The 25,487-nt window shown below is 46.8% G+C and overlaps 1 protein-coding gene across 4 annotated transcripts in view; it reads right to left on the bottom strand.

The window, feature by feature from the left end:
* Positions 1-25,487, bottom strand: part of LOC135206926 (uncharacterized) — a 147,662-nt gene that overhangs the window by 40,150 nt on the left and 82,025 nt on the right. For 2 of the 4 annotated variants that reach the window (XM_064238425.1, XM_064238428.1), the window contains exon 6: positions 6,911-7,501. The exons of 1 other annotated variant lie outside the window; for it this stretch is intronic. The gene's annotated coding sequence lies outside the window, so the exon portion shown is untranslated. Of the gene's footprint in view, positions 1-6,506; positions 6,857-6,910; positions 7,502-25,487 lie in introns of those variants that run through there. One more of the 4 variants, XM_064238426.1, reaches the window with a different exon arrangement.

The following is a 25,487-nucleotide window of genomic DNA, read 5'->3' as shown; positions in this document are numbered from 1 at the left end:
GCTCTGCGGGCTCTAGCGATAGAGCCCGCAGCCTTGCGAGAAAAGCCCCTCGCTCTGACAAGTCTTTCGATAGTCGAAAGGCAGTCAGAGCGAGACCTGGGAGGTTGTGATGAAACCTCTCGAAGTGGGGTTGTCTGAGTAGATCTGGTCTGTTTGGAAGCGATCTGGGGAAGTCCACTATCCACTCCAGTACCTCCGTGAACCATTCCTGGGCTGGCCAAAATGGGGCTATTAGCGTCAACTTCGTGCTTTTCGAAGCTACGAACTTCCTGAGCACTTCCCCCAGGATCTTGAACGGGGGAAAGGCGTATGCGTCCACACCCGACCAATCCAGGAGAAACGCGTCTATTGCGAAGGCTCTCGGATCTTCCACTAGAGAGCAAAAGATCTCTATTCTTTTGGAGAGGAACGTCGCAAACAGGTCTCTGTGAGGTCTCCCCCACAGGGACCAAAGACTTCGACACCACTTCTTCGTGTAGAGTCCATTCTGTGGGAAGGACCTGATTCCTCCTGCTCAGTCTGTCCGCTCTCACATTCTTGATCCCTTGAACAAACCTTGTGAGGAGAGTTATGCCTCTTTCTTCCGTCCAGGTTAACAGGTGTCTTGTTAACTGATAGAGGGAGAAAGAGTGCGTGCCTCCTTGCTTGCGTATGTAAGCCAGAGCCGTGGTGTTGTCCGAGTTTATCTGTATCACCCCGCCTCTGACTATCTCTTCGAAGAACTTTAAGGCGTAGGTGTATGGCCACTAGTTCCTTGCAATTGATGTGCCAGGACACCTGTTCCTTGTCCAGGTGCCTGACACCTCCCTTGCTCCTAGCGTCGCTCCCCATCCCGACTCCGAAGCGTCGGTATAATAACACTTGGTCTGGGTTCTGCAGGGCAAGCGATACGCCCTCGTTCTTTTGAAGAGGAGGGATACCACCACTTCAAATGATCTCTTACCTCTTGTGGAAGTTGGAAGATGTCCGAGAGTTGTCCCGTCTTCCAACTCCACACCTCTTTGAGGAAAAAACTGAAGAGGGCGAAGGTGAAGTCTCCCCAGAGAGAAGAACTTTTCTAGTGAGGACAGGGTTCCTAAAAGGCTCAGGTAATCCCTCGCTGAACTGTTTCTTTCTCTCTAAGAAGCTCGAGATTCTCGACAAAACCTCGAGCGATTCTTTCTCCGCGAAGGATATACTCCGAAAACCCCGAGAATCCATCTGAATCCCCAGATAGACCAAGTTCTGGCTGGGGATCAGCTGTGACTTCTCGAGGTTGACGAGCAATCCCAGCGAATCTATCATGTTCCTTGTTACTGATAAGTCCTCCAAGCACTGAATCTCCGACTTGGCCCTGATCAGCCAGTCGTCCAAGTAGAGGGAGATGTTTATTCCCTCTAGGTGAAGCCATCTTGCCACATTCGCCATCAGGTTGGTGAATACTTGCGGAGCTGTAGACAGACCGAAGCACAGAGCCCTGAACTGAAAGATCTTGTCTCCTATTACAAAACGAAGATATTTCTTTGACAAATGGTGAATGGGAACGTGGAAAATATGCGTCTTGCAAGTCCAGAGAGACCATCCAATCTCCTGGGCGCAAGAGCCGACATTACTGAGGCGGACGTTTCCATGCGAAACTTCTTTTTCTGAACAAAGCGATTCAGAGCGCTTACGTCCAGAACTGGTCTCCACCCCCCCGATGCCTTTGGTACTAGAAAAAGGCGATTGTAAAATCCCGGGGAGTGTGGATCCTGCACAAGTTCGATGGCCTCTTTTTCCCACATTTGTTCCACCATTTGAAGGAGAGTCTTTCTCATTACCGGGTCTCTGTACCTCGCTGACAGTTCCCGAGGCGTAGATGTTAGGGGAGGGCTGTTGTCGAAGGGGATTACATATCCCTTCTTTAGGACCGACACTGACCAAGGGTCGGCTCCCCTTTTTGCCCATACTCCTGCAAAGTTCAGGAGTCTGGCGCCCACTGGTGCTTGAAGGAGCAACAAGTCACTTGGATTTCTTGAAGGGCCTAAAGGAAGACCTTCCTCTCTTATCAGAGCTCTTCTTTCTGGCCTGCTGAGGAGGACGAGAGTCCTTCTTAATCGCCGACACTACAGGGCGTCCTTTCTTGGACGTTTGTGTTAGTAGGTCTTGTGTCGCCTTCTCAGTTAGCGAGCGAGATATATCCTTCACTAACTGAGAAGGAAACAGATGATCCGATAGAGGGGCGAACAATAAAGCCAGTCCTCTGGCTCGGAGAAACCCCTTTCGATAATAGGGATCCATATACTGATCTCTTTTTCAGGAGACCAGCACCAAAAAGGGAAGACACTTCACCCGAAAACCGTCCTGTACTGCCTTGTCCATGCAAGACAGGACGCTATGGAGAATCTCTGGGGTTTTTAAGAAACTCCGAGTGACCAATCCAGAAAGTTGAACACCTCTAAAGTGACAAAAAGTCCCTTTAGAAAGTGGTTCAACTCTGAAGTGCTCCACGTCGCTCTGACCGATCCTAAGGAGTGACGTCTAGAGGCCTCCACTAAATTGGAAAAAGTCGGCATCTGCAGAGGCAGGTAGAGAAAGACCCATAGTCTCTCCTGTCCCATACCAAATACCTCTCTTTCCATGTAGTTTGGAAGGAGGCATGCAGAATACCGTCTTTCCTAACTCCTCCTTCTTGTCCATCCAAGAATCTAAAGAATGGAGTGCCTTCTTCATCGATATAGCAGGCTTCATTTTCAAAAAGGCCGAAGATTTTGCCGTAGCCGAGCTCGAAAAGAGAGAACGAGGAGAAGGAGGAGCCGCCGGACTAAGAGAATCTCCAAAATTCTTGAAGCAATAATGAGGCTAAGACTTTATAACTCGATAGTCTCTCATTAGCAGGAGGTTCGTCATCAGACAACTCGTCTAACCCTCGATCAGACGAAGGAGAAAGTTCACGTTTGGAGGGAGAGTCCTTTCCAAGACCTCCTATGCTCTGAAGGAGAGGAGCTCCTATTTGGAGAAGAGTCATAACCTCCAGGAAACGAGTCTCCGACTCCTGCCTCCTGGCTCTTGACTCTTGCCTCCTGACTCCTGCCTCCTGGCTCCTGACTCCTGCCTCCTGACTCCGGACTCCTGCCTCCTGACTCCGGACTCCGGACTCCTGACTCCGGACTCCTGACTCCTGCCTCCTGCCTCCTGCCTCCTGCCTCCTGCCTCCTGCCTCCTGCCTCCTGACTCCTGCCTCCTGACTCCTGACTCCTGCCTCCTGACCCCTGCCTCCTGACTGCCTGCCTCCTGACTCCTGCTCCTGACTCCTGGCTCATGCCTCTGACTCCTGCCTCTGACTCCTGCCTCTTGACTCCTGGCTCTTGCCTCCTGGCTCTTGCCTCCTGGCTCCTGCCTCCTGCCTGGATGCCTCCCACTCTGGCTCTGGGCTCCTGCCTCCTGGTTGACTCCTCACTCCTGGCTCTTGGCTCCTGCCTCCTGGGTGACTCCTCACTCCTGGCCGGTGCCAGACGTCTGATCGGTTCATCCAGGTTCGTATAACAGGAAACCTCACCTCGAGTAGGAGATACGATCCTGGCGGCAGATACCTCCATACGTCTGGAGGATCTTTTGATCGGAAGGGAAGAGTCTTTCCTTCTAGGAGGCTCCTTTGACAGAACTCCTACAAAAGACGAAATCTGCTCTTGCATCGCCATCATGAATCTCTTCGTAGCCTCCTCTTTATCCTCTTCGGGAGGAGGGGAAGGAGGAGGGGAGGAGTCCATAGCCTCCACCTCCTGCCTCCTTCTCACTCTGGTTGAAAGAATGGCTCTTCTTGCCTTCTTCACTCCCGAGGGAGACTCCTCAGGGAAGTTTTCTGGGCTCGAATCAATAGTCGGAGCCTTCCAACTCCTCTTGAGTGGCCGAGATCGATCTGAATCTCTCCAATCACGTCTCGGAGATGAAGATCCCGACGACGAAAAACACTCACGCAGGACGCTTTTACAATAGCGATCCTTGGCAGTCTGGGGTGTCACAGAAACCGCCGAAGGGACACCTGATCGGTGGGGATTCTCCACAACCTCCTTTCGGTTTTCGACATTCCTTCTCCTCTGGGCATGTGAGTTGGAAGAGGTCTAGACCTAGGAGCGTTGCTGAGCCGACCAGATGCCCCCTCCACTACACTGGGGACACTCATATCACTGCTCCACTGAATAATCACTAGCCTTACCTTGTATGGCAGCCATTTTGTTTTCCATCAACTTGAAGGTGCTTTTAGATCCGCAAGTTCTTTTGCTGGATCTACAGGTTCTGCAATAGGAGAAGGGGCTGCAATGGAAGGAGAAGTAGCAATACTTACCCTTGGGGAAGATCCCAAGCTAGGAATTGTTCAGATCTAGAACTACTTAAACTTCTATAAGAAGCCTTCCTCACTCTTTCTCTCTCTAACTTTTTTAAATAATTAGTTAGATTCTTCCATTCGTTCTCACTCAAGTTCTCACATTCCTTTACAAGTATTAGTAAAAGAACATTCATACTCCTTGCAACCTTGCATACCGTGTGAGGGTCTACCGAAGCTTTCGGCAACCTCACCTTACAGCCTACATTACACAACGTCTCACAACCATTCCAGAGTCAGACATTATTAAAGCAATTCCAAAATCAAGTCCACAAAACAGTCCACAAAAGCGTATGCCAATCCAACAATCCAGATACGTCACCAAAAGTCGGTCAAGAAGATCAATTGCCGGTGAAAAAAGAAAAACCAATCGAGAGGAACCAACAACAATGTTGATGGTCCGGGCGACAGAAGAATTCTGATTAGAAAACGGGAATGGTTCCTAGTCCTGCCACTCAGGGCAGGGCGGTAGATCACCTGACCTACCGGTAGCGTGTGCCGCGAAATTTGAAATTCTGTCGGAGACGACGGAGTCTATAGCTAAGTATATATCTGGCAGGGAAGTTGAATGTATAAAAACATAACCTTGTTTTTGTTTGTTTATATGGTGTTTTTACGTGACTTCCGAACCACGTCGAGAGTGAACTTCAATCACCAGAAATACACATCTCCAAGACCTCAGTGGAATGCTCGAGAATCGAACTCGCAGCCACCAAGGTGGCAGGTCAAGAACATACCGATTATGCCACTGAGGCACTTAGCATAACTTTGTGCCAGAAAACCATAAGAAATTGCTAAGAAAATAAAGTGTTTCTTAGGTTTGAATGAATTATTTGTTTTTACATTATTTTAAAATTGGGAAAGGTTATGAATTTTTTGAGTCACTAACAGTGTCCTCAAACTAATTAAGTTCATGAACCGAGGTACCACTGTAATTCAAAAGACCTCTATGGATGCTGAGCTTCACTGTTGGGTCATACTGGTTCAGTTGTAAAGCTCAGACTTAGGTGTGTGATACTTGTACACGGAGGAGCTATCTTTAATATTTAACCAAGTAAATTCCAAGAAACCAGTATGTATCTAATCATAAGAGGTTAGTAACATTTGCATCCAATTTGTGACCAGATTTCTAATGGCAAACTGGAAACACAAGCTTTACTCAACATTATTGTTTTACATAGCTTGCTTAATACAATGCATCATATATCTAGAGATGGGACCAAAGCTATAGTGGAGGGGGGGGGGGGGGGCGGGTGGGGGGGGGGGGGGGGTGGCGCAGGGTGGTGCAAAAAACAGGGGGGGGGGGGTGGGGGGTGGGGGGGGGGGGGGGGGGGGGGGGGGGGGGGGGGGGGGGGGGGGGGGGGGGGTTAGTGGGGGGGGTGGTCTATTTTGTCGTTTTGGATTCACAGATTTTTCTGAGGAACATATATCGACATTATTTGCAGAATTTTTCATAGAGAAATATTCAATAATTACAGTTTTTTTTTCATATTTTCGTGATTAAATACATTTTTCATGATAAAACTATTAAAATAAGTTAGGTAGCAAAAGCATTTTCAGAGGGAATTTTGGTGAACTATCAAAACAGGCATTTTTTATTGGAGTGTAAAGTCTTCAAGGATTTTAGCTATTCAATGGGGGTTGTGGTCCTACCCTTTGCGAATCCCAAGGGTCAACTGTACGTCTTAAAACAAAAAAAAAAAAAAAAAAATAATGAGAATAGCATATCATATGCACAATGGGAAGAGATAGCACTAGATGGAGAAAGGATTGATAAGGCGAGTCTCAAATATTTATGAATAATGATGATAACCACATTTACTCATGAGTCAGAATTTAGTGAAAGACTAAAAATGGCAATGCAAACAATGGGCAATCTGGATAAGATTTGGAAATCAAATTTGCTGAAATAGCACACATACTAATTTAAATATACATATACAGAATCTACTGTACTCTGTTTTTTTCCACCTGTTTACCCGCCTGTGGTGTTTGCCTATGGTAACACTGCATCCCGGGCTTTAGATAGTTACATGCTATGTGTAAGTTTTAGGTAAATAAAAAGATATCTGGGTGTACATCTGCAACAGAAAAGTGTTTTAATAATTTATTGTATGCAAATTACACTGTTAATATTCGAAATAGGATATTGTTACTATTGAATGTAAGCTGAACGTAACTTATCTAAAAGCCCGGGACACAGTGTTACCATACGCAAACACCACAGGCGGGTGGACAGATGGAAAAAACAGAATATAGTCATTTGTTACAAAATACATAATGGTAATAACCAAAATGTACTCTTTACTTCTTGAATTCTTCACACTTTTTGAATACGCCTGTCATCCCAATAATCTTGGATCTAAATACAAGAATATGAAGTAACTCTTGAGGTTGATACCAGGATATGAACCATGTCCAGAGTATCAGATTATTATTATTAATAGGGCTTAGTTTTTCCAGACCGCCGAGTCTCAAGTAGACTCTTCTCGGGCTGGTTCTCAGGGATTAATCCTGAGGAGAAGGGGAAAAAAATAATAAATAAATAAAAAAAAAAATTAAAATAAAAAAAATTTAGACTTTATTTGAGAAACCTGTCTTATTTAAACAGAGTATCAGAATGAGGTCACATTGCCAATCAGACTTTGATTTATTTACCTTCCAAACTAAATGCAGTTCAGCAACTTCCTTCCTATAGGAGAAAATAGTGTACAGGCATGGTGGCGTCGGTTAACGGGGTTCTGGTTTTATGGGGCTTGGCTAACAATGCCGTTAACCAGATTTTTGGCATTGGTAAGTGATTTATCAGCACCGGTAAGCGATTAATGGTGCCAACAAGCAATTTATTGGCACTTGCGTCCTAAACTGCATATATTACCATAATTACTGGCAATTTTCAGTTAGCAACGCTTGGCTGGGAACAGATCGCCAAGCTGCGTTAGACATTGGCTTACTACACTAACTCCATCTTTTAAAAGCTTATTACTTTATGACTGAAAACTTATATTATGGTTTCTTCTGTTTTATAACATCAACTTTTAAATTTATAAAGAAATAAAAATCGCTAATACCATTTGGAACCTCGTCATATAACTTCAGGTTAAGCTTTTGTGCATTCAAAACAGCTGTGTCTTTCTCTCTGGTGTGAACAAGGAGCATCTGTGAAAGAAAATGAAATTTAAATATTATCTTGCTGTACACTGAAAATATCACTATTTTTGGAAGTAAATTGTATTTTTCCTAACTATAAAAACCTGAGGTCCTTACATAAAAGAATTAATATTCAGCGCCAGCTGGACCGGTCGTAAGATTCACTAACAAGGTAATTCGGCAGTAACTGCTTGTCCGATGGTCAGGAGTCACTTTGCTTTAGGCCCAGAAACAGTGAGGGGTGGCATGAGGTGGGTCTATATGTAAAGGACCTCAGGTTTGTATATTTAGGAAAAATACAATTTACTTTCAAAAATTGTGATTTGTTCCAACACGTTATACAAACCCTCGGTCCTTTACATAAGGAAGACTCACTTATTGGTGGGTGGAATCTTGGTGGGTGGAATCTGAGTCTTGTGAACAGACTGTGTTCGCCCAACCTGGGTTCCCTCCCTGGTTGTAAGAGCAGAGGGAGGGAACCTAGCCTCTGTCCAACTGATCGGAGTGTGCACTGCAAGATCAGTGGTCAGACCTCTGGACCAATTCATAAGAGGGAGGCAAGCGTACCTCTTATGAATAGCAAGCACTAGGTCCTGAGTAAGAAGCCAAATAAGTATTGGATTTGTTTCTTACTGGTGTCTGCTTCCCCCCTTGCTAGGGAAGGGACAGACAAACGCTTATATCCCTAATGAAAAAGATAGAATGGAGCTCGGTTATGTAGCTTACCTGCATCGTCATCCTGTCCAGCATTGTGACGACCACTACCCTCTGCCCGCAGAGAGAGGGAACAAAAGAGGCGGAAGAGGAGCCAGTTACTCTCTCATTCACTCTCTATTCATGCGGTATCACAAGGACGAGATGCTAACCTGTCCTGTAGAGGAGCTGGGTAAGCTACATAATTTGTTGAGCAGCCACAACGGGTCGCAAGGAAAGGTGTCCAAGGACCTGTGGGCAATATCACCAAAGGTTGAAGGAGGTGAAGGTGGTCTGGTTGGACCACACCCCTGCCTTCAGCATCTGTGCAACGGACAAGATCTTGCGGAATGTATGGGTTGGACCAATGCCTCTTGACTTCATGGGCTCTCGGATGAAAGGTACTGGTGTTGGCACTCCTGCCTGAGTCGTATTCTTTCCTGATTACCTCACAAAGTCAGAAAGAAACAGTGTTCTTGGACATTTCTTCGTGGTCACCCCAGTGCTAGCGAGGAGGCGTCGACACTCAGGCTTGAGGTGTAGAGTTCTTCAGGTACCACCATAGCACCCTCACAGGACAAGCAGCATCTCTTCCGCATCATATCGGTGAAGTCTTCTAGGGAGGGGATCCTGAAGGACTCTAACCTGGTGTCAGGGACCGAAGAGTTCCGAGTCTTCGCTACGAAATCCGGGACGAAATCGAGCATAACCGATCCCCATCCCCTCGAGTGTTTAACATCGAAGGAAGACCGTGACGTTCTCCTACTCTCTTCGCCGATGCCAGGGTCAGCAGAAAGACTGTCTTGAGGGTCAGATCCCTGTCTGACGACTCCCGGAGAGGCTCGTAGGGTCTAAGAGTCGAACTCTTTAAGACAAGTCACATCCCACCCCTGAGGCCTGAGTTCCCTGTGTGGGCAAGACCTCTTGAAGCTCCTCATTAGGAGAGATATTTCCATGGAGGGGGAAATATCAACTCCTTGCAGTTTAAGGACTAGGGCCAGGGCAGTGCTGTATCCTTGACTGCCGAGACAGAGAGGAACTTCTCTCGGCGAAGAAAGATGAGGAGATCCGCTACCTGCTGAAGCGTGGTTGAGCATAGGGAGACCCAGTCTATGACACCAACCACAGAAGACGGACCACTTTCCCTGGTATACTGCTGCAGAGGACTGTCTGAGGCATCCAGCCATCTCTGTTGCTGCTCGGCGAGAAGACCTCTCACTCGCAGAGATGGTGGATAACTGCCAGCCATGAAGACACAGGGATGAACTGCCTGGTGGTACAGTTCTACATGCGGTTGACACAGTAGGTTGTGTCGTGGGGGAATCTCTCGCAGTGCCTCCGAGAGAGAAGCCAGCAGGTCCGGAAACCAAATGGCCTGAGTGCCACCAGAATCATCCTAAGATTACTGGTGACCAGCACCCTGCTGATCGCCTTGTGAATTGGGCAGAACGGGGTTGGCAACGGATGTTGAAACGCGTCCTCTGCAGCTGCCCATGGGCATGGCACAACCGAGGAGAAAACCTGAAGTTTTCTGTTGTGCCGGGTGGTGAACAGATCCACTACTGGACACCCCCACAGGTCAAAGAGCCTTTCCGCCTCGTCTGGGTGAAGAGACCATCGGTCCCGATCACCCGATTCTGGCGGCTGAGCTTCTCTGCCACTGCATTCTTCTTGCCTGAAATGTGTCTGGCTGACAGCTCTACCGAGTGAGCTACTGCCCACTCGCACACCCTGCATTCGTCCAAACTATGGGTGCTACAGGAGGTAAGGGACAACTAGGCCTCACTGAGTGTTGACGTTTGCCACTACTGTGGTGTTGTTGCTCGTCAATACCACTGCGTGTCCCATCAGTCATTCCCGGAACTCTTGGAGTGCGAGGAACGTAGCCTTGAGTTCCAGGAAGTTGATGTGAAGGTGCTTGTCGTGATGGTTCCACACTCCTGTAACCAGCAACTCTTCCAGGTGTGCGCCTATTAACCCTTAAACGCCTAAGGGGTATAATAAAAATCGTCTCCCATATGCCTAGGGGGTCTTGGAGTGAGCGCTTTAGCGGAAAAAATATTTTTTTCAAAAAATCACAGTGCGCTTATTTTTCAAGATTAAGAGTTCATTTTTGGCTCCTTTTTTTATCATTGCCTGAAGTTTAGTATGCAACCATCAGAAATGAAAAAAATATCATTATCATGTATAAATAATGCGATATATTATAGCGCAAAAACAAAATTTCATATATAATTGTATTCAAATCGCGCTGTGAGCAAAACGGTTAAAGCTAACGAGTTAATTTTTTTTTGTATTGTACACTAAATTGCGATCATTTTGGTATATAACACATTGTAAAATGATCAAAGCAACACAGAAAATATTATCACAAAATGATGCATGAATTCGTAACGTGCGGATGTAAAAAAATGTTTTTTCAAAAATTCACCATAAATCTAAATATTGTTCTAGAGACTTCAAATTTATTTCAAAATGAAGATAAATGATTGAATATTACTATACTGTAAGAGTTTTAGCTTAAAATTGCAGTTTTTTACCATTTCGGATGAGTTAAAGTTGACCAAATGTATACTTTTTAAAATATTTTTTTTATATGCAAATATTTCAAAAATGAGAAAAGCTACAACCTTCAATTATTTTTTGTTGTATTCTACATGAAATTTTGCACATTTTCAAATATAAAACTTTATGTAATGGCTAATTTAAAATGGTGCAAACATTACGACAATCGCACATATGATTTTTTCGGAAGAGTTACCGCGTGGACATAAGGAAATTTTTTTTTTTTCATAAATTCACCATAAATCAAAATTTTGTGCTAGAGACTTCCAATTTGTTGCAAAATGAAGGTAAATGATTGAATATTACTAGAATATAAGAGTTTTAGCTTACAATTGCGATTTTTCGACCATTTCGGTAGAGTCAAAGTTAACCGAAGGTTGAAATTTTGGCACTTATCTTTATTTACATGAAAATATTTCAAAACTGATAAAAGCTACAACCATGGGTTGTTTTTAGTTGTATTGTGCATGAAATTGCGAACATTACCATATATAAAACTTTATGTAACCGCTAATTTAAAATGGTGCAAACATTACGACAATTGCACGTATGATATTTTTGGAAGAGTTATTTTCGGAAGAGTTACCGCACAGACGTAAGGAAAAAGTTTTTTTCATAAATTCACCATAAATCAAAATATTGTGCTAGAGACTTCCAATTTGTTGCAAATTGAAGGTAAATGATTGAATATTACTAAAATATAAGGTTGAAATTTTGGCAGTTATCGTTATTTATATGAAAATATTTCAAAACTGATAAAAGCTACAATCATTGAGTATTTTTTTGTTGTATTCTACATGAAAATGCGCACATTTTCATATATAATACTCCATGTAACGGCTAATTTAAAATGGTGCAAAAATTATGTCAAAGTGACGAAATAATTTCAGGTGTGTCACTGATACTTTTTAGTGCGATAAGAAAGAAATTCGCGCTTGCGCGCCTGCATAACGATTGTAAACAAAACGACACCTTGATCCGTGAACTCCCAGCATCCCCCAAGGCGCGATTCAAAAGTTTTCGGCTGGTAGGCCTAAAAGTATTTTTCCGCGAATTTTTAAAAAACTGTTCTATGTCAACGTAAATTACGTCCGGTCGGCACCCAAAAAACAATTTATCTCGACGTAAAATACGTCCAATAGGCGTTTAAGGGTTAAGAGGTTCCTGTCGTCTAGGCACCAGGCCAGGTCCTCCCTCACTTCCTCCGTGAGAGGAACAAGGAAGGATGAGGATCCCGTGTCTGTCAACAGCACTCATTTAGTCTCACTGAAGAGACCGCAGGAGAAGACGCCCGTGAAGGACTATCTTCTTTAGTGACGACAGGCGACCGATCACAACCTGCTACTGCTGCGCTGACTGCTCCTGTCTTGACAGGAACCATCTGGCTGCCTCCCTGAACTTGACGATTCTAAGTCTGCAGGGAAGACTCGTGCTGCTACAAATCCATCAGCATGCCCAGGTACTTTATCCTCTGCTTGGGTTCAAGATCTGACTTCTTCGACATTTACCACGATCCCCAGATCGTGGCATAAGTCGAGAAGTCGATCTCTGTCCTGTAGCAACTGCGAGCAGGAGCTCGCAGGACCAGCCAATCGTTGAGATACCTCTTCAGAGATATCCTGACCGAATGGGCCCAAGCCGACACAAGAGTGAACATTCGCGTGAACACCTGTGGGCGGTTGAGAGACCAAAACAAAGTGCCTTGAATTGGTACACTGTCCCGTCGAGGATAAAGCGGAGGTACTTCCTGGAGGACTGGTGGATGGGTATTTGAAATACAAATCCTTCAGGTCCACCGAAAGCAGGAAATCGTTCTCCCTGATGGAATCAAGCACTGAGCGTGCTGTTTCCATTGTGAACCAAGTCTGGCGAACTAAACAGTTCAAGGGAGAGAGATCTATCACCGGTTTCCAGCTCCCCGTAGACTTCTCCACCAGGAAAAGTCGGCTGTATAAACCTGGGGACTGATCTCGCACGATCTCCACAGCTTCTGGCTCAGCATGGTCTTACTTCTTGTGTCAGTGTTACGTCTCTGGCAGAACCAAGGACATATGTCTGAAAGTGGACCGGGTGTTCCGGCAGCAGGTGATGGGGAACGCCGTCCTTAGCATTTCCCTCTCTTCCCCTTCCGCTTAACTCCACTCCTGCGAGGGAAGGAGGCTTGAGAGGAGGGCTGACGCTCACTTCTCGAAGTGAAAGAGGAAGGCTGGGTCTTGCCTCGCGCTACCCTCGACGGTGCTGACGTCTAAGGAGCGGAAAAAGCGCTAGCCAACTCCGAGGCTTGGCTGCAGTTGAACGAGTGTCCAAAAGTCTTCGTAACTGCCTGGTGTACTAGGCGGTCACTGGTCTCAGCTCTCCGCCTTTCCACTGCAGTGTCCACCATCTCTCTAGGGTAGACCCCACGTCACCTCTCGACCGGCCGCTCTGGTTACTCAAGTCAGGACTGGGTCCTGTCTCCTCCGAACCAGTTTGGCCCACAGGTTGGCTGTCTGGTGGGTGAGGTAGAAGATGGCCCTACCTCCAGACTGGTGGTCTCTTGAACACCATAGTCTTCCTCAGGAACAATAGGTCCCAAGGAGGCTGTGACTCTGGATACTGAGAGAGACCACAGATCCAGCCAGGAGACAGCCTGGAAAACTGCCATGGCAGTGGATTCCAGGGCCGATGCCTCTTGCTGTGAGAACCAGAGGTTCTCAAACAGCAGGTGAAGAAGAGGCATTCCCGGAGTTAGACAAGCTATCTCCGGATCAACCTGCTTGGTTGGCAACGGGTCTACCGAAGGCATGTAGAAGCACCGCTGATGAGGCAGAGGAGGGGGAAGCAGCATGTCCGACATGCTGGACCTGAGTGAGTCCTCCTGTCAGGAGACGAGGGCGTTCACCTGGTCCAACACACCGTCGGCCAAGGAAGACTGTCACTCTGGGTTCTTCTCAGGACCCAAGAACGACTCCAACCTCGATGGAGTGTCAGAGGAAGCAACCACCGATCCTTCCCTGAGGTCGTTGTGCTGACGAATAAGCGCAATGACCTCCGCAAAGGACCTCTGTATCTTGGGGGTGATCGCGTCCTGAGGCAATGGACCATCAGATCCATCCAGGCCGATCACCTCTCGAGACACTCTTCCTTCAGGAGGAAGTACCTCGCCAGACCCCTCGTGGTCTCCTCCAACCACTTCTGCGTACAATCTGCTAGGTCACTCCTGTTCGCCTCACTCCTCCCGGTAGCCCGAGGAGGTTGAAGGAACAGATGAGGGAGACCTGATGCTCCTGTCCTGCCTACCAGCAGAGCCGGTGGGCTGGGAGGACTGCAGGCGATCGCCAACCCTCGGTGGCAATCAAGCTGCAGGTCTGGACCAGTGGTCTCCGTGCGGAGAAGCGCTGGACCGAGGACGGTAGAGTCAGTCTCGTGCATCAGGAGAGCCACTACCAGTTGTGCAAGCCGTCCGGTCCCGGTGGGAGCAATGGTCTGGTGACTGGTAGTGTCCACTGACACGGTGAGAGCGAGCACCATCCTCTCAATGCCAAGGCTGGACCTGGTGACCGGGGGGACCTCTTCCCAGCCTCGACATGTGGATGGTCTGGTGGGACCGTCACAACCCTGGGAACCTGGGGATCGCTGCGAGTTCGCCGGTCTGGCGAGAGTCACCTGAGCGACTCCTACCAACCTTCCACTCCGTGCCTGGATCCTGATGGTGAGCCAGTCATGTGGTTCAAGGCTGTACACTCGGTGACAGTTCCCGGTCCGGAGGTGGAACCTCTGAAGCCGGGATCAAAGAAGGTACCTCCAATGCACCCCTCCCCATTCCCAAAGGAACGGTGGGGAGGCGGGACAGACCCTTTCAAGTCCTTGAGGCGAGACTTCTGTTACGGGGGGCGAGGCCCACTTTCTTCTTTCCTCAGGCTGGGGGTGGGGGCCTTTGGAAGTCGAAGGGGAAGAGGCGGCAGAAGACGACGAAGATGAAGACGAAGACGACGACGACACCTTCCTCTTCTTCCTGGACTACTACTTTGCCAGCTTCCTCAGGACAGCAGACAGGTCCCCCATCCAGGATGGAGCTGCGGCAGTTGCGATGGCAACAGGGCCCAACTCCACAGCACTTCCACGGGCAGGTACGGAGGCAACATGTATGGCGACAGCTACAGGATGATGATCCAAAGGGAAGCTCTTTGGGCACTCGAAGCCATCCTTCCGCTCCGTGCCTGGATCCTAATGGTGAGTGTGCTCAATCGTCTGGTTCCTGACTGCACGGTTGACTGTACACTCGGTGACCGAGCGGCCAAGACGGTTCCCGGTCCGGAGGTGGAACCTCTGGAGCCGGGAGCAGGGGTACCAGCGGAGAGGCGGGCCCCGTCCCCGGAGGAACGGGAGGACCAGCAGAAGACCCACCTGTAGACAGATGAGTGTAACCCAGATGCTGTGGTGAAACAGCCACTGAATACTCGGGAGTGCCCGTAAGACTCAGAGATCGCCACAACTGTTGAAGATCTCCACCCGCGAAGGAAGACACACCTAAGGGAGCAACAGTCGGGTTAAAGAAAGGGGGGGGGGGGGGTCCTGTTCGCTCAGAGGGGGAATGATCCCACCCCGAGCGGACAGAAGCCCCGAGTACAATTCCAGGTTGGGGTGTCGCCCTCCTTCCTCTGCACTCGACAAATCAAGCGAAGACGAGGAGAGGACACATCCCCCAAGGGGAGAGCCATACGCAGGAGCTGACGAGGAGGGAGAAAAGAAGATAACGTGTCTGTCACCAGAGGTGTCGAGGGAGACCTTTTCGACGACACCTTGGCGGCTCTACGTGGCTTCTTTCTCTTTCGTACAACTCCCACTGCTTCTCTGACCAAGGGACACAAAATCACAAGTTAATGCCCTAGAGCCTTCACGCCTTCACATTGGACCTGAAGACCCCACACTTATGGCCTCCCACTCCAGGCACATTCTCCGGTTGGATGGGGGGGAGGGGGGGGGGCTTCTCCGATTCGTGGGACTGCATGTTACAATTAGTGATGCACTTCCACAAATAAACAAAAAATAATAATATAGTACTTACAATCACTTCCACACTAAGTATTCTAAGAGAAACAGGTTGAAAAGTAATCCTAAGCTTTGATAATCTCACGACAGAGGCGGGTAGAGAGGCGAGCACACGTCTTCACCCGATAGCAGTCGAAAGCAAAGTGATATGTGTACCTCCAGTTGGGAGGGACTCCTGACCATCGGACAAGCAGTTACTGCCGAATTACCTTGTTAGTAAATATTACGACCGGTCTAGCTGGCACTGAATAGTAATTCCTTATGTAAAGGACCAAGGGTTTGTATAACCTGTCGGAACAAACAGTTTTTAACTTCTTGTCCATCAATTTAAAATGAGAAAAAATTACAAATTTTAATTAATTTGTATTTATCATAGCTAAAAGTTAATAGCTTAGTTTAACCAGACCACTGAGCTGATTAACAGCTCCTAGGGCTGGCCTGAAGGATTAGATTTTTTTTTTTATGTGGCTAGGAACCAATTGGTGACATAGCAACATGACCTACAGCTTATTGTGGGATCTGAACCACATATCAAGCAATTAATTTTTGATCACCTCTGACTCAATGTTGGCAGAGCAGAGCAATTTGATTTGATTATATAGATTTTGGGCATTATGTCAAGCACTGGGTTAACTAAGGCCATTCAGCGCTGAAACGGAAATTGACAGTAAAAGGTTTGAAAGGTGTGACAGGAGGAAAACCTCGCAGTTGCACTATGAAACAATTGTTAGGAGAGGGTGGACAGCAGGATTCAAATTCTCTTATAGTAAAAGGAGCATTGTATTGCTCATGCCTTAAGATATAAAAATCAATTTTGACCTGTTCCATTATCGGTCTTTGAGCTGAATAGGGTCTATCATCATTTTTCTTCCCAACATTAGCAAAATGATTAGCAAACACATTTGCCACTATCTGTGGGTCTGCTACCTCACAACCATTCATCTTGATAACTGGAGGTTGACAAGGAGTGAACTTGCCTACTATTTTTCTAACTCTCTTCCAAACTAGAGTCAGAGGAGTTTTCGAATTTAGTGAAGATATGAATATCGTCCAAGATTCTTTTCATGCTTTTTTTATTTCCATGCGAAAATGAGCTCTCGCTTTTTGAAATTCAACATGATAATACTCACATTTTTGTCTGTGGTCTCTGGTGAAGGCAGATCTCATAGTTCTATGAGTTTCCTGGCATTTACGAGTCCACCAGGGAACTGGTCAGCAGACAAATTTGCCCGAAGTCCTAGGTATAGATTGAAGACCAGCTGAGAACATTATTATATTCAAAAAGTCAAGAGCGTCATCTACACAGGGAAAGTCATCAGCCAAGTCATGTATTGAGCTGTGCTCCTGGAATGTTGACCAATCAGCTTTACCAATGTTCCATTTGGGTAGCCTTGAAGATGGAGGACTTGATGCTACACTCACCACTATTGGAAAATGGTCACTGGTTAATCTATCATTTATAGCTTTCCAATTAAAGTCAATAAGACAGTCATCACTACATATAGATAAATCAATTGCTGATAACGTGCCTGTTTGAACATGAAAATGCGTAGACTCCCCAGAGTTGAGGATCCCCACATTTTCATCTTCTATGATGAAACCTAAGCACCTTCCTCTTTGATTGGTGATGATGTCACCCCAAAGAGGGTTTCTGCTATTCATATCTCCCAAAATAACAAAAGGAAGTGGCAACTGTTGGATAAGAGATTTAAATTCATTGATGGGGAAGACTTTGTTAGGTGGCAGATAGAGAGAGCATACTGTATATTTTCTTTCCAAATGGATCTGCACACCTTTCACTTGCAATGCTGATTGGATACTAATAGGATTTTGAGGGGTGTCATTTTGAACAAATAAAACGACACCACCATGGCTTCCAATATTTAAATTATAGGTGGAAAGATAGGATGTATACTCTCGTGGGCTGGGGCACGTACTATTACCAATCGTGGTCTCCTGCAGAGCTATACAACAGGAGACACCTCTGATATGAGCAGCCTTAATTCTTCCCAATGAGCTCTTCATCCCTGACAGTTCCACTGGAGAAAATTAATTAATACTTTCCTTTAGAGGCTGTTACATTAGAGCCTCTTATAAGAGCTTTCAGTTTACAACCTTCCTCTTTTTTTCTGGAAGGAGAGCGATTGTTCAGGGCTGCCTTCCTTTTTAGATGGGTTATCAGTCTCAGGAACAGCAGACAAAGCTGGTGTCTCCTGAGGAAGGGGTGTGAGGATTGGGACATTGGTGCATCCTCCGAGCATTTACAGCTAGTACAGCCTCCAGAGGTGGGAGTGCCAGGTATACCTGACACAGCCTCCACAGAGGAAGGTGTACCAATCACTGGTTCTTCTTCCATAGAAGAAAGGGTGCCAGAAACCACTGGCACCGCCTCCAAAGAGGCGGGAGTGCCAGAACCAACTGGCACCACCTCCGAAGAGGCAGGAGTATCAGAAATCACTGGCACGGCCTCCGAGGAGGCAGGAGCACCAGATATCACCAGAAATCATTGGTGCAGCCTCCGGAGAGGCAAGAGCACCAGAAATCACTGGTGCAGCCTCCTAAGAGGAAGGAGCACCAGCAACAATTGGTGCCGCCTCCAAAGAGGCACGAGTATGGGTCGTCACCGGTTTCTTATTTAAATTATCCGTATTAACATTTATATTTCTCTTTCGGTTGGCAGCAACACTGGAAAAGGATATTCCTGGTCTAACATATTGATTCAATAATCTCTTTTGCCTCCCTGAATGTGATACGTTCTGTTACCCTTAAAGTTTGAATCTCTTTTTCCATGATGTACACATCACAATTAAGTGAAGATGATGGAGGATTTTCTCCACAATGTATTCATCTGGCATGTTTATTACATATGCCATGCTCTGGTTCCCTGCATTTGACACAAGTGGCTGGCTTGCCTTGCAGTTTCTGTCTGCAGGACCCTAACATATCTCCGAATTCTTGACAATGGAAACATCTCCTCGGTTTGGGATATATTGTTTAAGGGGCTGTCTCAGTTGGGAGGCCTGAAATACGACAATTTTGAGTTTAGTGGGTGAAATCGAGTTTTACTCATTTCTGGTAACATTGATGTGTGCCACAGCCAAACTTAAAATATTAGCGTTCTAGCTAACCTGTAAGTGGGTCAAAATGATTTTTTGTGAAAGTATCCGCAATGAAAATATCACGAAAAATACGATGTTTTGATATCCTTTCGTTCCGTTGCGTTTTACATAAATTTTCCATAGGTTATCATATTTGTTGTACGACATTTTTCCCATCCTATGCTTTCTGAAGCGGAGAGGCAGGAGGAGCAGCTGCACAAAACACATCAGTAACCCGCATACCTTTGATGTAACCACACTGTCACTTCTGAGCGGGAGTTGTCAAGTACTCTTTATATGTAAGTGCGCTTTTTCTTGTTTATTCATCAAAATGCCAAGGAAAAAGCAGTCAAGAAAGCGTACATTAGAAAAAGCAGTCAAGAAAGCGTACATTAGCTAGAGAAAGGTTGGAAGAAAGATAACAAGAAAGAACACCAAGATGAAGCATGTGCATTCATCACCTCCCAGGCCTAGCTGGCGACAATGAGTGTGGTGGTGCCTCATGATACCCACCCACCCCCTGGGGGGTTTAATAACACTTTTTAAAGTGGGGGGAGGGGGGACCAGATACCATAGAAGTATGCCGTTAGATTAAGAAAATCAAGCTTAAGTAAATTTTTATACTGATGCCTATGCGGTTTTCACCGAGAATTTAATTACGCAAACTTTAACACGCGATATCTCAAAACTGTGTTTTTCAGTAAATGTGTCGCTTTAAAACCAAAACCTAAGGCTTTTTTATTTGTTGTCCTATTTTCAGAATTCAAATACCATTGAAATCCTTTGATAAATTCTATATCGAAAGAAATGGAAGAATTTTCATATTATTCCAATTTCTATTTTTTATTAATTTTTTTAATTTTAAAAAAAAAAATATTGAATTTTTTTTATTTTATTTCTTTTTTTTTTTAATCTTTCTCAATTCATTGGATAGAGCAACTCTTTGTGAGTATTAATTGCTTTAGTTAAAAACTAAGGAAGTCTTAGGGTTTTAAAGCAATGCATCTAAAAATCGGGAAAAAAATTTATATAAAAAAAACGAATGGATAGAAATTTATGAGACCTTTTTTTTAGTAACTTTCCATTTTTAAGGTGACTTATAATTGGGTAGCAAAACATAATTGCTCCAGGTAATATTTTTGATACCCTCCCCTCCCAAACTGAGGCGGTCCCCATAATCTTGAAACTTAGCCAGGCTGCTTTTACTACAGTAGGTAATCAAGTAGAATTAAATGTAATAATTAAATTGGAAGTGGTACCAAGACTCCATTTTACCTTCTTCATTCGCTCGAACTATTATTTACACCTTGATCTTTTAATTCCTCTACAAGTTTTTCTTCGGCATACGTCATCAGTTGGGGAGCATTATCATTCCCTTGGAGTGATTCCAAAAAGCATGTACTGCACATTGCACTTTGACTCCTCCAGGGTGTGATAATTTTTTTTCAATTTTTCAGTTTCTTTGGCTGAGGTAGATTCCACCATCAGCTTTCCTCTACCTTCAAATGAAATCTTAGGCTCTCGGCCACAACACTTCACAATATCTCGATATAGAGCAAAAATATCTTAACTATCTTCTTCCAGATTAAAGTTAAATACTTTCCATAAGACTTTTCAAATATTCCAGGTCCAATTTCAAACATGTCTCTGCTTAATTTCCCTTTACTCTGTACAGGAGCATAGGGTTTCAGTGTAATTACACTGGAAGGTTTTTTTTTTTATTTTTCCAGAGGAAGGTTGTCAGGGGAGGTTCCAATAGTCATTTTCTGGCTCAGCTCGTGTCGGCCTATGAAAGGATCCTTAATATCATTCTTTCTAGGTAAAATTAACCTAAAATTACCAGAGAAAAACAAAATTAAGAAATGTCAGTAAAACTGACTCGCTCACTCTTAAAAAGAAGTGTCGGTATGATAATAGGGGCGAGTGTGGAACACTACCACGAGACAAACACCAATTAGAACTTCCCATCAGAATCCCCCCAAGAGAGAGCTGATACCAACGGGCGATGCAGCCTCTACTACTACTACTAGAGGACGCCACGGACAGCAGCGCCCCTAGCGGACATCCTTAATTTTTTAGCGCTAGCGACAAGTCGCCATTTTTCTTGTGCTGTGCTATTCTGGATTTACCACTGTATTCTACCATGGAACGCTCAGCTATTGCCACGGCTAAGTTAAGTAACTCATAAGTAATATTTTACCACAATTTTATCTTCCGGGTACCTGTATTTTCCTCTTAATAGGTCATATACGGTTCCCTGGTTTGTCTCGTGGCGGCGCCATGCTGCCTCGTAAGAATTCACCCGGTCCTCCATACTGGGACTTCTTATACTTATGGGCTTACTTTATTACGTTCATTGTTTACATCGAGTTTTAGCTAGTTCAGCCCTCCTACCATTTCTCTTAGTTTGGTATTTAGGGCTATTTTGTTATTCCGGCCCAGCATCCCGGCTCTTGCTCTTCATCGGCTATCGCTGGCTCCGAGTAGGCCTCTGTTTCTTGGAACAGTCTGCCTCCTCCTGGGCTTCTTCTCTTTTACTAAAAGTGTCTTTTCCATCTTTTCGATGTATTTATTTATTACATTTAGGGTGTTAGGCTAGCCTAGGTGCTTGTTCCTTGTATTGGTACAGCCTGGTTCACGTGGCCCTCTCACGGTTGTGTTGCTCGCGGCCTAGGCCACTAGCGGTCACGTGTCCCATCGCACCTTACCCTACCCCCGCCCTCCCCTTATGGTATAGGGAGGAGCTGGGGGACCCCTTGGTTGTCATGACAACCTCAGTTGCCTTCTCACCACTTCTCTGAGGCGGCCAGGGGTTTCCGGGGGTTCCCCCAGCGGTGGGGGTATAGGGCGACCACTCATGAGGTACCGAGTCTCCATGCGGTAGTTGGTGAGGCGGGGAGGAGTAGGCCATCCCTCCCCCCTCTCTCTCGCTCCCGCCGTGTTTCTCCGAGACCTCCCCCCCCTCCCCAGTTGCTCACGCCACCTGCCTCGCTATACGAAAGGAGCCTTCCGTCGCAGCCGGGCACCTTTGGTTATGGGTTACTGGCTCCGCTAGCGGGCGGGGGGGGTGGGCCCCTCTAGTGGTCGGTTGCTTGCCTACTATATCCTTTCATCTCTCCCCCGCTACCGGAAGAGAGCTTGTCTCTTTTACCCGCGCACTCTTCTAGTAGACGGGCGGAGAAGTTATTTTATCATCACTATTTTTAAGGATATACCCTAATTTTACAATGAATTGTATTATATGATTGAATTTATTTCCATCCCCGCCATTTTCCGTCGTGGTTTCCTTTTACCACCACTCCTGGTTGGTTTCTCTTTTGTGTCTCCGCCATCAGCGGAGCTATAGCCTAGAGATCACAACCAACCTGGTTACCACACGTATTTTGGCGGGCTCTGGTTTAATCTAACTTTATCGCTCCGGCACAAGCGGAGCATCTGTTAGACTGTAAGTGTTTACCTGGTACTCATGTATCTTTCCACTTACAGGCTACCAACTGCCAGGTCCCAGCGTGTAACGCGCCACGCTGTTCGACCCCTGTGGACATGATGAGTGTAGGTCTCACGCCCCCTGTGCCACGTCTTACAACGAGATGATCGTCTGGCACCCTGAAGCCTGCGCCATCTGCTACGACCTGGTCGGTCAGCTGGGAGATGGGGTAAGTCCGTTATAGGCTTACTTATCATTTTACTAACAACTTTTAGTCGTAAGTTTGTTAACCCCGTTCCACCATTGGAAACTAATCTTGCCTTTCTTTCAGGCTACCGGTGGTGAGGGAAGTCGCCCTCGCCACCCTGAAAGCGTGGGTGGGCGGCTTCGGAAGAACGCCGCCAAAGGCCAGCCCTACATTCTGGATAAGAAGCTGGCCGTCCAGATCTTCCCCGCGGGCAAGTCAACTGGTTACGTTGACCCCTTGTCCGCTGCCCCGCTGATAGCCTCCATCCAGCAAGACCTCCAGCAATCCTTTGGGGTCGTAGCCTCCCAGGAGTCGGTCCCGGACGTCGCTGCCCTGGACCTTAACATCGAACCTATGGCGGTAGGGGGGGAGGATTTGTTGGTTGAGGTAGGTGTGTCGGGCGCCCAAGGTCTTTCCTTGGGTGCTTCTGGATCTTCTCCTGTCCCCTCTTCTAGTGCTTCATTCCAAGGCTTTGTGGGATCTGAGATCCCTACCCGCTCTCCCGCTCTCTCTGTACCCCCAAAGGTGAAGGGACAGAGAGAACCGAAGACTCTGGCCAAGACAACTTCTAGGAAGTCGTCTTCGTCTTCTTCGGCTAGGAAGTCGTCGACTTCCTACGCCGATGCGGTGAAAGCAAAGCCGAGCTCTTCTCACCCAAAGAGCTCCAGAAGCAAGGCTTCGAAGGAGAAGGCTTGCGCTCCACCCGCCGAGCCAGTGCCTTCTCCCGCCTCCACCGCTTCCACTCCGGCTACGCCGGTAGGGTAGCAGTCCTAGCACCTTTGATCCCTCTGCTTTCTCAGCAGGGGTGATGCAACAGGTGGGCGAGATGATGGGCTCGCAAATCTCGCCCTGGGGTCACGCTTCGAGCAGATGTTTGCACAGTTGTCAAACAATCGTCCTCAGTCTAGCCAATCAATTCAAGATCTCTCTAACAGGATGAGAGAAAATGAGGACCGAGTAGCTGGGCTATCTCAGGTTCCTCCTCCAGTCTCCCCCAGCGTCAAGCACTGGGATTCTTCAACTCCCGCCATATGACTCTTTGCCAGCTTTCTCTATGGAGAATCCATGGAGAGTAGCTGCCTACGCTCCGTTCAAGGATGGAATGATCTCTATCTCGGAGTGTGGAACTCGAAGGATTGAGGACTTCGAGTTTTACCCTCCGGGTCTGACGCAGCCTTTCATCGGTTATGCTAGGCTGACGCCAACGGCTCCTGATGAGGGAAGACAAGATCTCTAAGGAGTCGGTCCTATATAGTAGAGATCATGCTCAGCGGAATGGGTTCACTGCCTTGAGGACTGGGAGTGTACGAACACCAAACTCCAGGCCTACAAGAGTCCCTTCACTATTTTCGCGACGGAAGAGGAGGTTTCTCTTCCGTTCGCCACGAAATTAACTTAGTGGAGAAGTACCCGTTCAGGCAGTCCTCAAGGATGAGCCCATTCCACAGTTGAGGGAGGCGGAGTCTACTTCTCCGCTCTTCCCGGCCTTCGGAGAATTGTGGGAGAACTTGCCAGCTACGTTCACGGCTTGGTAAGCTCAAACCGGACTGCGCCATGGACCAGTTCGGCGAGAAACTACCAAGGCTGCCGGATTCCCTAATCCAGGCGAGAGTTTGATGCGCGAACCAGGTTTGGCAGGTCCCTCAATTCCCTTATAATTACGGAAAGGGCTGCCCTCTCTTATGCTACGGAACCGCTGTTCAAGATTCTGGCGAAATCTCAGTTCCAGACGGTTCTAACGGACGCTTTTGACTTCTTCCAGGCTAGGAGGAACTGCCGAAAGCATGTCCTACAAGAATGTACCATTAGGCATGAGCCGAATAGACTTTTGCTTTTTGGCCTCTAGCATGTGGGGAGCGGATCTCTTCCCAGAGTCCGCGGTTAACGAGGTACACCACGAAGCTGCTAGGCTCAACCAGAGCCTTAGAGCTAGGTGGGGTATTTCCTCGAAGAGGAAACAGGAGTCCGTTCCCACTGCTGGTAAGAAACCGAAGAAAGGCTGGTAAGAGTTCCAGCCATATAAAAAAACTCCAGCAACAGCAGCAATTTGTGCAGGCGGTCCCGGTTACCCAACAAGGACAACCTGCCAGTTCAAAGCAGAATCAGCCTATCCTCCTGTTTGCCCCCTCAATCTCAGCCATCCACTTCCTACGCTATCTCGCCGGCCTTCAAACCCTTCATATGAGGCTCAAGGCTACAATCAGCCGAGAGGTAGGGCGAGAGGTTACTTTCGTCAGCGTGGCGCAGGAAGGGGTACGAGGAGCAGACAGTTTCAGAGGAGGGCGTGGTGGCCAACCCGCCCATCAACAATGAGGCTCCCCAGGTAGGAGGGAGGCTGTTCCTCTTCCGCCACAGGTGGGGGTTCAGCAATTGGGCACAGAGCATAGTGTCCAAAGGATTGGGCTGGAGTTGGATCAAAGATCCTCCTCCAATCAAATCATTCCACCAGATACCGTCAAAGGAATTGACAGATTTACGCGGAAGAACTCCTTCAGAAAGGAGCTATTGCGAGAGTCAAGCATCTAAAATTTCAAGGTCGCTTATTCAGCGTGCCAAAGAAAGGCTCAACAAAAAGAAGGGTAATCTAGACTTGTCAAAGCTAAAACTCTTTCATTCGTTGCGACAAGTTCAAGATGCTACCCTCTCGCAAGTAAGGACCTTACTTCCGCGTGGAGCCGTCACATGCTCCATCGATCTTACAGACGCATACTATCATAATATCCCTATAGCCAGGCACTTCCGCCCATTCCTAGGATTCAGGCTAGGAAATCAAAACATTCTCATTCAAAGTGATGCCCTTCGGTCTGAATGTAGCCCCCAGGGTATTCACAAAAATAGCAGAAGTGGTTGTTCAACAATTGAGAGCTCAGGGAATCATGGTAGCAGCATACCTCGACGATTGGTTGATCTGGGCACCAACAGTCGAGGAATGTC

Source organism: Macrobrachium nipponense, chromosome 31, assembly GCF_015104395.2.
Source record: "Macrobrachium nipponense isolate FS-2020 chromosome 31, ASM1510439v2, whole genome shotgun sequence".
Lineage (NCBI taxonomy): Eukaryota > Metazoa > Arthropoda > Malacostraca > Decapoda > Palaemonidae > Macrobrachium > Macrobrachium nipponense.
This window is presented reverse-complemented; position numbering and strand designations above follow the sequence as displayed.